This window comes from Odontesthes bonariensis, chromosome 5 (assembly GCF_027942865.1).
Source record: "Odontesthes bonariensis isolate fOdoBon6 chromosome 5, fOdoBon6.hap1, whole genome shotgun sequence".
Lineage (NCBI taxonomy): Eukaryota > Metazoa > Chordata > Actinopteri > Atheriniformes > Atherinopsidae > Odontesthes > Odontesthes bonariensis.
In genome coordinates, this window is record NC_134510.1 from 8382794 (window position 1) to 8394682 (window position 11889).

General features: G+C 42.9%; 5 non-coding genes across 5 annotated transcripts; 4 read left to right on the forward strand and 1 right to left on the reverse strand.

Annotated features, from left to right (window-relative positions):
- Positions 1-2111: 2111 nt before the first annotated feature.
- trnae-cuc (transfer RNA glutamic acid (anticodon CUC)) lies at positions 2112-2183 on the reverse strand. The gene has a single exon. It is a non-coding gene; the product is annotated as a tRNA-Glu (tRNA).
- Positions 2184-3644: 1461 nt separating this feature from the next.
- Positions 3645-3716, forward strand: trnag-gcc (transfer RNA glycine (anticodon GCC)). Its single transcript has one exon. It is a non-coding gene; the product is annotated as a tRNA-Gly (tRNA).
- Positions 3717-7184: 3468 nt separating this feature from the next.
- Positions 7185-7256, forward strand: trnag-gcc (transfer RNA glycine (anticodon GCC)). Its single transcript has one exon. It is a non-coding gene; the product is annotated as a tRNA-Gly (tRNA).
- Positions 7257-9544: 2288 nt separating this feature from the next.
- On the forward strand, positions 9545-9616 carry trnag-gcc (transfer RNA glycine (anticodon GCC)). Its single transcript has one exon. It is a non-coding gene; the product is annotated as a tRNA-Gly (tRNA).
- A 1108-nt stretch (positions 9617-10724) lies between these two features.
- Positions 10725-10796, forward strand: trnag-gcc (transfer RNA glycine (anticodon GCC)). The gene has a single exon. It is a non-coding gene; the product is annotated as a tRNA-Gly (tRNA).
- Positions 10797-11889: the final 1093 nt, after the last annotated feature.

Here is an 11889-nt window from a genome sequence, read left to right on the forward strand (position 1 = left end):
TCTCTTATTTCAGGGAAAAATAGAAAGATTCCTGAGTAAGAGTGAGTGTGTCATAGCCCTGCAAGAAAAACAGTTGATAGATGACTAAATAAGAGTCTGTCAGGGCATTGGTGGTATAGTGGAGAGAATAGCTGCTTGCCAAGCAGTTAACCTGGGTTTGATTCCCGGCCAATGCATTCTCTGCTCCTTGTATGATCAGCTTTCTAATGTACCTTGCTATCTCTACCTCTGTTCAGACAGTGGGTGGCTTGTAGGATAAACACAGTCTCAAGCTTAATGCACTCTAGCAACTCTCCATCCAAGGAACCATGTTTTGCTATGACTCTTCAGTTAAAGTGATGGTCTGTTATCTCATGTGCATTCTAAGTTCCTCCTCTACAAAGCAAGTGGGGAAGATTAGATTCCACGGTGCCATTCAACACAAAAAACGGGCCTCCCTCAAACTCAATCCAAGACGGATGGACGGCCAGCACCTGCCAGATCACCAAATGCTCCAAGTCCGCGGACAAAAACATTTTGTCCGACAATAGACCTTGAAATTTCTCTTTTTCCGTATCATTCGTGGATGCCCATGTCATTTAATGACAAATGGCATTTCTCTTTGCTGCTCAAATTGTTATTAAGCACCGTGTTACACATCAAAGTATCAGAAAAACTTGATCATTCTTTTAGTTATTAAAAGCCACACCGGTCCTAGAGCTTCTGGTAAGAGTTAAGCGAGCCCTTCTCTAAAGAGAAGTAGTAAATCTGCTGGCTGTAAAGTGTTATTTCAAATCAAGTGGTGCGCATAGGATGACTCCTTACAAACCAACGTCCTATTGAATTTGTGACAGGGCTAGATTAAATTGACATTGTAGCCATGTCATTGGAAATCAACAGCAGAACTCTCTTAGGTTTACGCTACACACAGTGCCAAAAGTTGGTTATTTTATTCCCTGACCGGGAATCGAACACGGGCCGCAGCGGTGAGAGCGCCGAATCCTAGCCACTGGACCATCAGGGACCTAAAAGCTGTGCACACGGTACAGGTTGCAAGACTGTGGTAAAATCTTCCTAACTGGCAAATTAATTGGCATAGTGCATTGTACTGAAGTTATGAACATTTTAGCCTTAGGTGAAAGCAATTGTGCGCATCTGGAGAATGAATCCAAGCAAGCACAAGTTTCACGCTGAAGACTTCTCTCTTATTTCAGGGAAAAATAGAAAGATTCCTGAGTAAGAGTGAGTGTGTCATAGCCCTGCAAGAAAAACAGTTGATAGATGACTAAATAAGAGTCTGTCAGGGCATTGGTGGTATAGTGGAGAGAATAGCTGCTTGCCAAGCAGTTGACCGGGGTTCGATTCCCGGACAATGCATTCTCTGCTCCTTGTATGATCAGCTTTCTAATGTACCTTGCTATCTCTATCTCTCTTCATACAATGGGTGGCTTGTAGGATAAACACAGTCTCAAGCTTAATACACTCTAGCAACTCTTCATCCAAGGAAGCATGTTTTGCTATGACTCTTCAGTTAAAGTGATGGTCTGTTATCTCATGTGCATTCTAAGTTCCTCCTCTACAAAGCAAGTGGGGAAGATTAGATTCCACGGTGCCATTCAACACAAAAAACGGGCCTCCCTCAAACTCAATCCAAGACGGATGGACGGCCAGCACCTGCCAGATAACCAAATGCTCCAAGTCCGCGGACAAAAACATTTTGTCCGACAATTGACCATGAAATTTCTCTTTTTCCGTATCATTCGTGGATGCCCATGTCATTTAATGACAAATGGCATTTCTCTTTGCTGCTCAAATTGTTATTAAGCACCGTGTTACACATCAAAGTATCAGAAAAACTTGATCATTCTTTTAGTTATTAAAAGCCACACCGGTCCTAGAGCTACTGGTAAGAGTTAAGCGAGCCCTTCTCTAAAGAGAAGTAGTAAATCTGCTGGCTGTAAAGTGTTATTTCAAATCAAGTGGTGCGCATAGGATGACTCCTTACAAACCAACGTCCTATTGAATTTCTGACAGGGCTAGATTAAATTGACATTGTAGCCATGTCATTGGAAATCAACAGCAGAACTGTCTTAGGTTTACGCTACACACAGTGCCAAAATTTGGTTCCCTTATTCCCTGACCGGGAATCGAACCCGGGCCGCGGCGGTGAGAGCGCCGAATCCTAGCCACTAGACCATCAGGGACCTAAAAGCTGTGCACACGGTACAGGTTGCAAGACTGTGGTAAAATCTTCCTAACTGGCAAATTAATTGGCATAGTGCATTGTACTGAAGTTATGAACATTTTAGCCTTAGGTGAAAGCAATTGTGCGCATCTGGAGAATGAATCCAAGCAAGCACAAGTTTCACGCTGAAGACTTCTCTCTTATTTCAGGGAAAAATAGAAAGATTCCTGAGTAAGAGTGAGTGTGTCATAGCCCTGCAAGAAAAACAGTTGATAGATGACTAAATAAGAGTCTGTCAGGGCATTGGTGGTATAGTGGAGAGAATAGCTGCTTGCCAAGCAGTTGACCGGGGTTCGATTCCCGGACAATGCATTCTCTGCTCCTTGTATGATCAGCTTTCTAATGTACCTTGCTATCTCTGTCTCTCTTCATACAATGGGTGGCTTGTAGGATAAACACAGTCTCAAGCTTAATACACTCTAGCAACTCTCCATCCAAGGAACCATGTTTTGCTATGACTCTTCAGTTAAAGTGATGGTCTGTTATCTCATGTGCATTCTAAGTTCCTCCTCTACAAAGCAAGTGGGGAAGATTAGATTCCACAGTGCCATTCAACACAAAAAACGGGCCTCCCTCAAACTCAATCCAAGACGGATGGACGGCCAGCACCTGCCAGATCACCAAATGCTCCAAGTCCGCGGACAAAAACATTTTGTCCGACAATAGAACTTGAAATTTCTCTTTTTCCGTATCATTCGTGGATGCCCATTTCATTTAATGACAAATGGCATTTCTCTTTGCTGCTCAAATTGTTATTAAGCACCGTGTTACACATCAAAGTATCAGAAAAACTTGATCATTCTTTTAGTTATTAAAAGCCACACCGGTCCTAGAGCTACTGGTAAGAGTTAAGCGAGCCCTTCTCTAAAGAGAAGTAGTAAATCTGCTGGCTGTAAAGTGTTATTTCAAATCAAGTGGTGCGCATAGGATGACTCCTTACAAACCAACGTCCTATTGAATTTCTGACAGGGCTAGATTAAATTGACATTGTAGCCATGTCATTGGAAATCAACAGCAGAACTCTCTTAGGTTTACGCTACACACAGTGCCAAAATTTGGTTCCCTTATTCCCTGACCGGGAATCGAACCCCGGCCGCGGCGGTGAGAGCGCCTAATCCTAGCCACTAGACCATCAGGGACCTAAAAGCTGTGCACACGGTACAGGTTGCAAGACTGTGGTAAAATCTTCCTAACTGGCAAATTAATTGGCATAGTGCATTGTACTGAAGTTATGAACATTTTAGCCTTAGATGAAAGCAATTGTGCGCATCTGGAGAATGAATCCAAGCAAGCACAAGTTTCACGCTGAAGACTTCTCTCTTATTTCAGGGAAAAATAGAAAGATTCCTGAGTAAGAGTGAGTGTGTCATAGCCCTGCAAGAAAAACAGTTGATAGATGACTAAATAAGAGTCTGTCAGGGCATTGGTGGTATAGTGGAGAGAATAGCTGCTTGCCAAGCAGTTGACCCGGGTTCGATTCCCGGCCAATGCATTCTCTGCTCCTTGTATGATCAGCTTTCTAATGTACCTTGCTATCTCTACCTCTGTTCAGACAATGGGTGGCTTGTAGGGTAAACACAGTCTCAAGCTTAATACGCTCTAGCAACTCTTCATCCAAGGAAGCATGTTTTGCTATGACTCTTCAGTTAAAGTGATGGTCTGTTATCTCATGTGCATTCTAAGTTCGTCCTCTACAAAGCAAGTGGGGAAGATTAGATTCCACGGTGCCATACAACACAAAAAACGGGCCTCCCTCAAACTCAATCCAAGACGGATGGACGGCCAGCACCTGCCAGATAACCAAATGCTCCAAGTCCGCGGACAAAAACATTTTGTCCGACAATTGACCATGAAATTTCTCTTTTTCCGTATCATTCGTGGATGCCCATGTCATTTAATGACAAATGGCATTTCTCTTTGCTGCTCAAATTGTTATTAAGCACCGTGTTACACATCAAAGTATCAGAAAAACTTGATCATTCTTTTAGTTATTAAAAGCCACACCGGTCCTAGAGCTACTGGTAAGAGTTAAGCGAGCCCTTCTCTAAAGAGAAGTAGTAAATCTGCTGGCTGTAAAGTGTTATTTCAAATCAAGTGGTGCGCATAGGATGACTCCTTACAAACCAACGTCCTATTGAATTTGTGACAGGGCTAGATTAAATTGACATTGTAGCCATGTCATTGGAAATCAACAGCAGAACTCTCTTAGGTTTACGCTACACACAGTGCCAAAATTTGGTTCCCTTACTCCCTGAATGGGAATCGAACCCCGGCCGCAGCGGTGAGAGCGCCGAATCCAAACCACTAGACCATCAGGGACCTAAAAGCTGTGCACACGGTACAGGTTGCAAGACTGTGGTAAAATCTTCCTAACTGGCAAATTAATTGGCATAGTGCATTGTACTGAAGTTATGAACATTTTAGCCTTAGATGAAAGCAATTGTGCGCATCTGGAGAATGAATCCAAGCAAGCACAAGTTTCACGCTGAAGACTTCTCTCTTATTTCAGGGAAAAATAGAAAGATTCCTGAGTAAGAGTGAGTGTGTCATAGCCCTGCAAGAAAAACAGTTGATAGATGACTAAATAAGAGTCTGTCAGGGCATTGGTGGTATAGTGGAGAGAATAGCTGCTTGCCAAGCAGTTGACCCGGGTTCGATTCCGGGCCAATGCATTCTCTGCTCCTTGTATGATCAGCTTTCTAATGTACCTTGCTATCTCTACCTCTCTTCATACAATGGGTGGCTTGTAGAATAAACACAGTCTCAAGCTTAATACACTCTAGCAACTCTCCATCCAAGGAACCATGTTTTGCTATGACTCTTCAGTTAAAGCGATGGTCTGTTATCTCATGTGCATTCTAAGTTCCTCCTCTACAAAGCAAGTGGGGAAGATTAGATTCCACAGTGCCATTCAACACAAAAAACGGGCCTCCCTCAAACTCAATCCAAGACGGATGGACGGCCAGCACCTGCCAGATCACCAAATGCTCCAAGTCCGCGGACAAAAACATTTTGTCCGACAATAGACCTTGAAATTTCTCTTTTTCCGTATCATTCGTGGATGCCCATGTCATTTAATGACAAATGGCATTTCTCTTTGCTGCTCAAATTGTTATTAAGCACCGTGTTACACATCAAAGTATCAGAAAAACTTGATCATTCTTTTAGTTATTAAAAGCCACACCGGTCCTAGAGCTACTGGTAAGAGTTAAGCGAGCCCTTCTCTAAAGAGAAGTAGTAAATCTGCTGGCTGTAAAGTGTTATTTCAAATCAAGTGGTGCGCATAGGATGACTCCTTACAAACCAACGTCCTATTGAATTTGTGACAGGGCTAGATTAAATTGACATTGTAGCCATGTCATTGGAAATCAACAGCAGAACTCTCTTAGGTTTACGCTACACACAGTGCCAAAATTTGGTTCCCTTATTCCCTGACCGGGAATCAAAACCGGGCCGCGGCGGTGAGAGCGCCGAATCCTAGCCACTAGACCATCAGGGACCTAAAAGCTGTGCACACGGTACAGGTTGCAAGACTGTGGTAAAATCTTCCTAACTGGCAAATTAATTGGCATAGTGCATTGTACTGAAGTTATGAACATTTTAGCCTTAGATGAAAGCAATTGTGCGCATCTGGAGAATGAATCCAAGCAAGCACAAGTTTCACGCTGAAGACTTCTCTCTTATTTCAGGGAAAAATAGAAAGATTCCTGAGTAAGAGTGAGTGTGTCATAGCCCTGCAAGAAAAACAGTTGATAGATGACTAAATAAGAGTCTGTCAGGGCATTGGTGGTATAGTGGAGAGAATAGCTGCTTGCCAAGCAGTTGACCCGGGTTCGATTCCGGGCCAATGCATTCTGTGCTCCTTGTATGATCAGCTTTCTAATGTACCTTGCTATCTCTACCTCTCTTCATACAATGGGTGGCTTGTAGAATAAACACAGTCTCAAGCTTAATACACTCTAGCAACTCTCCATCCAAGGAACCATGTTTTGCTATGACTCTTCAGTTAAAGCGATGGTCTGTTATCTCATGTGCATTCTAAGTTCCTCCTCTACAAAGCAAGTGGGGAAGATTAGATTCCACAGTGCCATTCAACACAAAAAACGGGCCTCCCTCAAACTCAATCCAAGACGGATGGACGGCCAGCACCTGCCAGATCACCAAATGCTCCAAGTCCGCGGACAAAAACATTTTGTCCGACAATAGACCTTGAAATTTCTCTTTTTCCGTATCATTCGTGGATGCCCATGTCATTTAATGACAAATGGCATTTCTCTTTGCTGCTCAAATTGTTATTAAGCACCGTGTTACACATCAAAGTATCAGAAAAACTTGATCATTCTTTTAGTTATTAAAAGCCACACCGGTCCTAGAGCTACTGGTAAGAGTTAAGCGAGCCCTTCTCTAAAGAGAAGTAGTAAATCTGCTGGCTGTAAAGTGTTATTTCAAATCAAGTGGTGCGCATAGGATGACTCCTTACAAACCAACGTCCTATTGAATTTGTGACAGGGCTAGATTAAATTGACATTGTAGCCATGTCATTGGAAATCAACAGCAGAACTCTCTTAGGTTTACGCTACACACAGTGCCAAAATTTGGTTCCCTTATTCCCTGACCGGGAATCAAAACCGGGCCGCGGCGGTGAGAGCGCCGAATCCTAGCCACTAGACCATCAGGGACCTAAAAGCTGTGCACACGGTACAGGTTGCAAGACTGTGGTAAAATCTTCCTAACTGGCAAATTAATTGGCATAGTGCATTGTACTGAAGTTATGAACATTTTAGCCTTAGATGAAAGCAATTGTGCGCATCTGGAGAATGAATCCAAGCAAGCACAAGTTTCACGCTGAAGACTTCTCTCTTATTTCAGGGAAAAATAGAAAGATTCCTGAGTAAGAGTGAGTGTGTCATAGCCCTGCAAGAAAAACAGTTGATAGATGACTAAATAAGAGTCTGTCAGGGCATTGGTGGTATAGTGGAGAGAATAGCTGCTTGCCAAGCAGTTGACCCGGGTTCGATTCCCGGCCAATGCATTCTCTGCTCCTTGTATGATCAGCTTTCTAATGTACCTTGCTATCTCTACCTCTGTTCAGACAATGGGTGGCTTGTAGGGTAAACACAGTCTCAAGCTTAATACACTCTAGCAACTCTTTATCCAAGGAAGCATGTTTTGCTATGACTCTTCAGTTAAAGTGATGGTCTGTTATCTCATGTGCATTCTAAGTTCATCCTCTACAAAGCAAGTGGGGAAGATTAGATTCCAGAGTGCCATTCAACACAAAAAACGGGCCTCCCTCAAACTCAATCCAAGACGGATGGACGGCCAGCACCTGCCAGATCACCAAATGCTCCAAGTCCGCGGACAAAAACATTTTGTCCGACAATAGACCTTGAAATTTCTCTTTTTCCGTATCATTCGTGGATGCCCATGTCATTTAATGACAAATGGCATTTCTCTTTGCTGCTCAAATTGTTATTAAGCACCGTGTTACACATCAAAGTATCAGAAAAACTTGATCATTCTTTTAGTTATTAAAAGCCACACCGGTCCTATAGCTACTGGTAAGAGTTAAGCGAGCCCTTCTCTAAAGAGAAGTAGTAAATCTGCTGGCTGTAAAGTGTTATTTCAAATCAAGTGGTGCGCATAGGATGACTCCTTACAAACCAACGTCCTATTGAATTTGTGACAGGGCTAGATTAAATTGACATTGTAGCCATGTCATTGGAAATCAACAGCAGAACTGTCTTAGGTTTACGCTACACACAGTGCCAAAAATTGGTTCCCTTATTCCCTGACCGGGAATCGAACCCCGGCCGCTGCTGTGAGAGCGGCGAATCCTAGCCACTAGACCATCAGGGACCTAAAAGCTGTGCACACGGTACAGGTTGCAAGACTGTGGTAAAATCTTCCTAACTGGCAAATTAATTGGCATAGTGCATTGTACTGAAGTTATGAACATTTTAGCCTTAGATGAAAGCAATTGTGCGCATCTGGAGAATGAATCCAAGCAAGCACAAGTTTCACGCTGAAGACTTCTCTCTTATTTCAGGGAAAAATAGAAAGATTCCTGAGTAAGAGTGATTGTGTCATAGCCCTGCAAGAAAAACAGTTGATAGATGACTAAATAAGAGTCTGTCAGGGCATTGGTGGTATAGTGGAGAGAATAGCTGCTTGCCAAGCAGTTAACCCGGGTTTGATTCCCGGCCAATGCATTCTCTGCTCCTTGTATGATCAGCTTTCTAATGTACCTTGCTATCTCTACCTCTCTTCATACAATGGGTGGCTTGTAGAATAAACACAGTCTCAAGCTTAATACACTCTAGCAACTCTCCATCCAAGGAACCATGTTTTGCTATGACTCTTCAGTTAAAGCGATGGTCTGTTATCTCATGTGCATTCTAAGTTCCTCCTCTACAAAGCAAGTGGGGAAGATTAGATTCCACAGTGCCATTCAACACAAAAAACGGGCCTCCCTCAAACTCAATCCAAGACGGATGGACGGCCAGCACCTGCCAGATCACCAAATGCTCCAAGTCCGCGGACAAAAACATTTTGTCCGACAATAGACCTTGAAATTTCTCTTTTTCCGTATCATTCGTGGATGCCCATGTCATTTAATGACAAATGGCATTTCTCTTTGCTGCTCAAATTGTTATTAAGCACCGTGTTACACATCAAAGTATCAGAAAAACTTGATCATTCTTTTAGTTATTAAAAGCCACACCGGTCCTAGAGCTACTGGTAAGAGTTAAGCGAGCCCTTCTCTAAAGAGAAGTAGTAAATCTGCTGGCTGTAAAGTGTTATTTCAAATCAAGTGGTGCGCATAGGATGACTCCTTACAAACCAACGTCCTATTGAATTTGTGACAGGGCTAGATTAAATTGACATTGTAGCCATGTCATTGGAAATCAACAGCAGAACTCTCTTAGGTTTACGCTACACACAGTGCCAAAATTTGGTTCCCTTATTCCCTGACCGGGAATCAAAACCGGGCCGCGGCGGTGAGAGCGCCGAATCCTAGCCACTAGACCATCAGGGACCTAAAAGCTGTGCACACGGTACAGGTTGCAAGACTGTGGTAAAATCTTCCTAACTGGCAAATTAATTGGCATAGTGCATTGTACTGAAGTTATGAACATTTTAGCCTTAGATGAAAGCAATTGTGCGCATCTGGAGAATGAATCCAAGCAAGCACAAGTTTCACGCTGAAGACTTCTCTCTTATTTCAGGGAAAAATAGAAAGATTCCTGAGTAAGAGTGAGTGTGTCATAGCCCTGCAAGAAAAACAGTTGATAGATGACTAAATAAGAGTCTGTCAGGGCATTGGTGGTATAGTGGAGAGAATAGCTGCTTGCCAAGCAGTTGACCCGGGTTCGATTCCCGGCCAATGCATTCTCTGCTCCTTGTATGATCAGCTTTCTAATGTACCTTGCTATCTCTACCTCTGTTCAGACAATGGGTGGCTTGTAGGGTAAACACAGTCTCAAGCTTAATACACTCTAGCAACTCTTTATCCAAGGAAGCATGTTTTGCTATGACTCTTCAGTTAAAGTGATGGTCTGTTATCTCATGTGCATTCTAAGTTCATCCTCTACAAAGCAAGTGGGGAAGATTAGATTCCAGAGTGCCATTCAACACAAAAAACGGGCCTCCCTCAAACTCAATCCAAGACGGATGGACGGCCAGCACCTGCCAGATCACCAAATGCTCCAAGTCCGCGGACAAAAACATTTTGTCCGACAATAGACCTTGAAATTTCTCTTTTTCCGTATCATTCGTGGATGCCCATGTCATTTAATGACAAATGGCATTTCTCTTTGCTGCTCAAATTGTTATTAAGCACCGTGTTACACATCAAAGTATCAGAAAAACTTGATCATTCTTTTAGTTATTAAAAGCCACACCGGTCCTATAGCTACTGGTAAGAGTTAAGCGAGCCCTTCTCTAAAGAGAAGTAGTAAATCTGCTGGCTGTAAAGTGTTATTTCAAATCAAGTGGTGCGCATAGGATGACTCCTTACAAACCAACGTCCTATTGAATTTGTGACAGGGCTAGATTAAATTGACATTGTAGCCATGTCATTGGAAATCAACAGCAGAACTGTCTTAGGTTTACGCTACACACAGTGCCAAAAATTGGTTCCCTTATTCCCTGACCGGGAATCGAACCCCGGCCGCTGCTGTGAGAGCGGCGAATCCTAGCCACTAGACCATCAGGGACCTAAAAGCTGTGCACACGGTACAGGTTGCAAGACTGTGGTAAAATCTTCCTAACTGGCAAATTAATTGGCATAGTGCATTGTACTGAAGTTATGAACATTTTAGCCTTAGATGAAAGCAATTGTGCGCATCTGGAGAATGAATCCAAGCAAGCACAAGTTTCACGCTGAAGACTTCTCTCTTATTTCAGGGAAAAATAGAAAGATTCCTGAGTAAGAGTGAGTGTGTCATAGCCCTGCAAGAAAAACAGTTGATAGATGACTAAATAAGAGTCTGTCAGGGCATTGGTGGTATAGTGGAGAGAATAGCTGCTTGCCAAGCAGTTGACCCGGGTTCGATTCCCGGCCAATGCATTCTGTGCTCCTTGTATGATCAGCTTTCTAATGTACCTTGCTATCTCTACCTCTGTTCAGACAATGGGTGGCTTGTAGGGTAAACACAGTCTCAAGCTTAATACACTCTAGCAACTCTTTATCCAAGGAAGCATGTTTTGCTATGACTCTTCAGTTAAAGTGATGGTCTGTTATCTCATGTGCATTCTAAGTTCATCCTCTACAAAGCAAGTGGGGAAGATTAGATTCCAGAGTGCCATTCAACACAAAAAACGGGCCTCCCTCAAACTCAATCCAAGACGGATGGACGGCCAGCACCTGCCAGATCACCAAATGCTCCAAGTCCGCGGACAAAAACATTTTGTCCGACAATAGACCTTGAAATTTCTCTTTTTCCGTATCATTCGTGGATGCCCATGTCATTTAATGACAAATGGCATTTCTCTTTGCTGCTCAAATTGTTATTAAGCACCGTGTTACACATCAAAGTATCAGAAAAACTTGATCATTCTTTTAGTTATTAAAAGCCACACCGGTCCTATAGCTACTGGTAAGAGTTAAGCGAGCCCTTCTCTAAAGAGAAGTAGTAAATCTGCTGGCTGTAAAGTGTTATTTCAAATCAAGTGGTGCGCATAGGATGACTCCTTACAAAACAACGTCCTATTGAATTTCTGACAGGGCTAGATTAAATTGACATTGTAGCCATGTCATTGGAAATCAACAGCAGAACTGTCTTAGGTTTACGCTACACACAGTGCCAAAAATTGGTTCCCTTATTCCCTGACCGGGAATCGAACCCCGGCAGCTGCTGTGAGAGCGGCGAATCCTAGCCACTAGACCATCAGGGACCTAAAAGCTGTGCACACGGTACAGGTTGCAAGACTGTGGTAAAATCTTCCTAACTGGCAAATTAATTGGCATAGTGCATTGTACTGAAGTTATGAACATTTTAGCCTTAGATGAAAGCAATTGTGCGCATCTGGAGAATGAATCCAAGCAAGCACAAGTTTCACGCTGAAGACTTCTCTCTTATTTCAGGGAAAAATAGAAAGATTCCTGAGTAAGAGTGATTGTGTCATAGCCCTGCAAGAAAAACAGTTGATAGATGACTAAA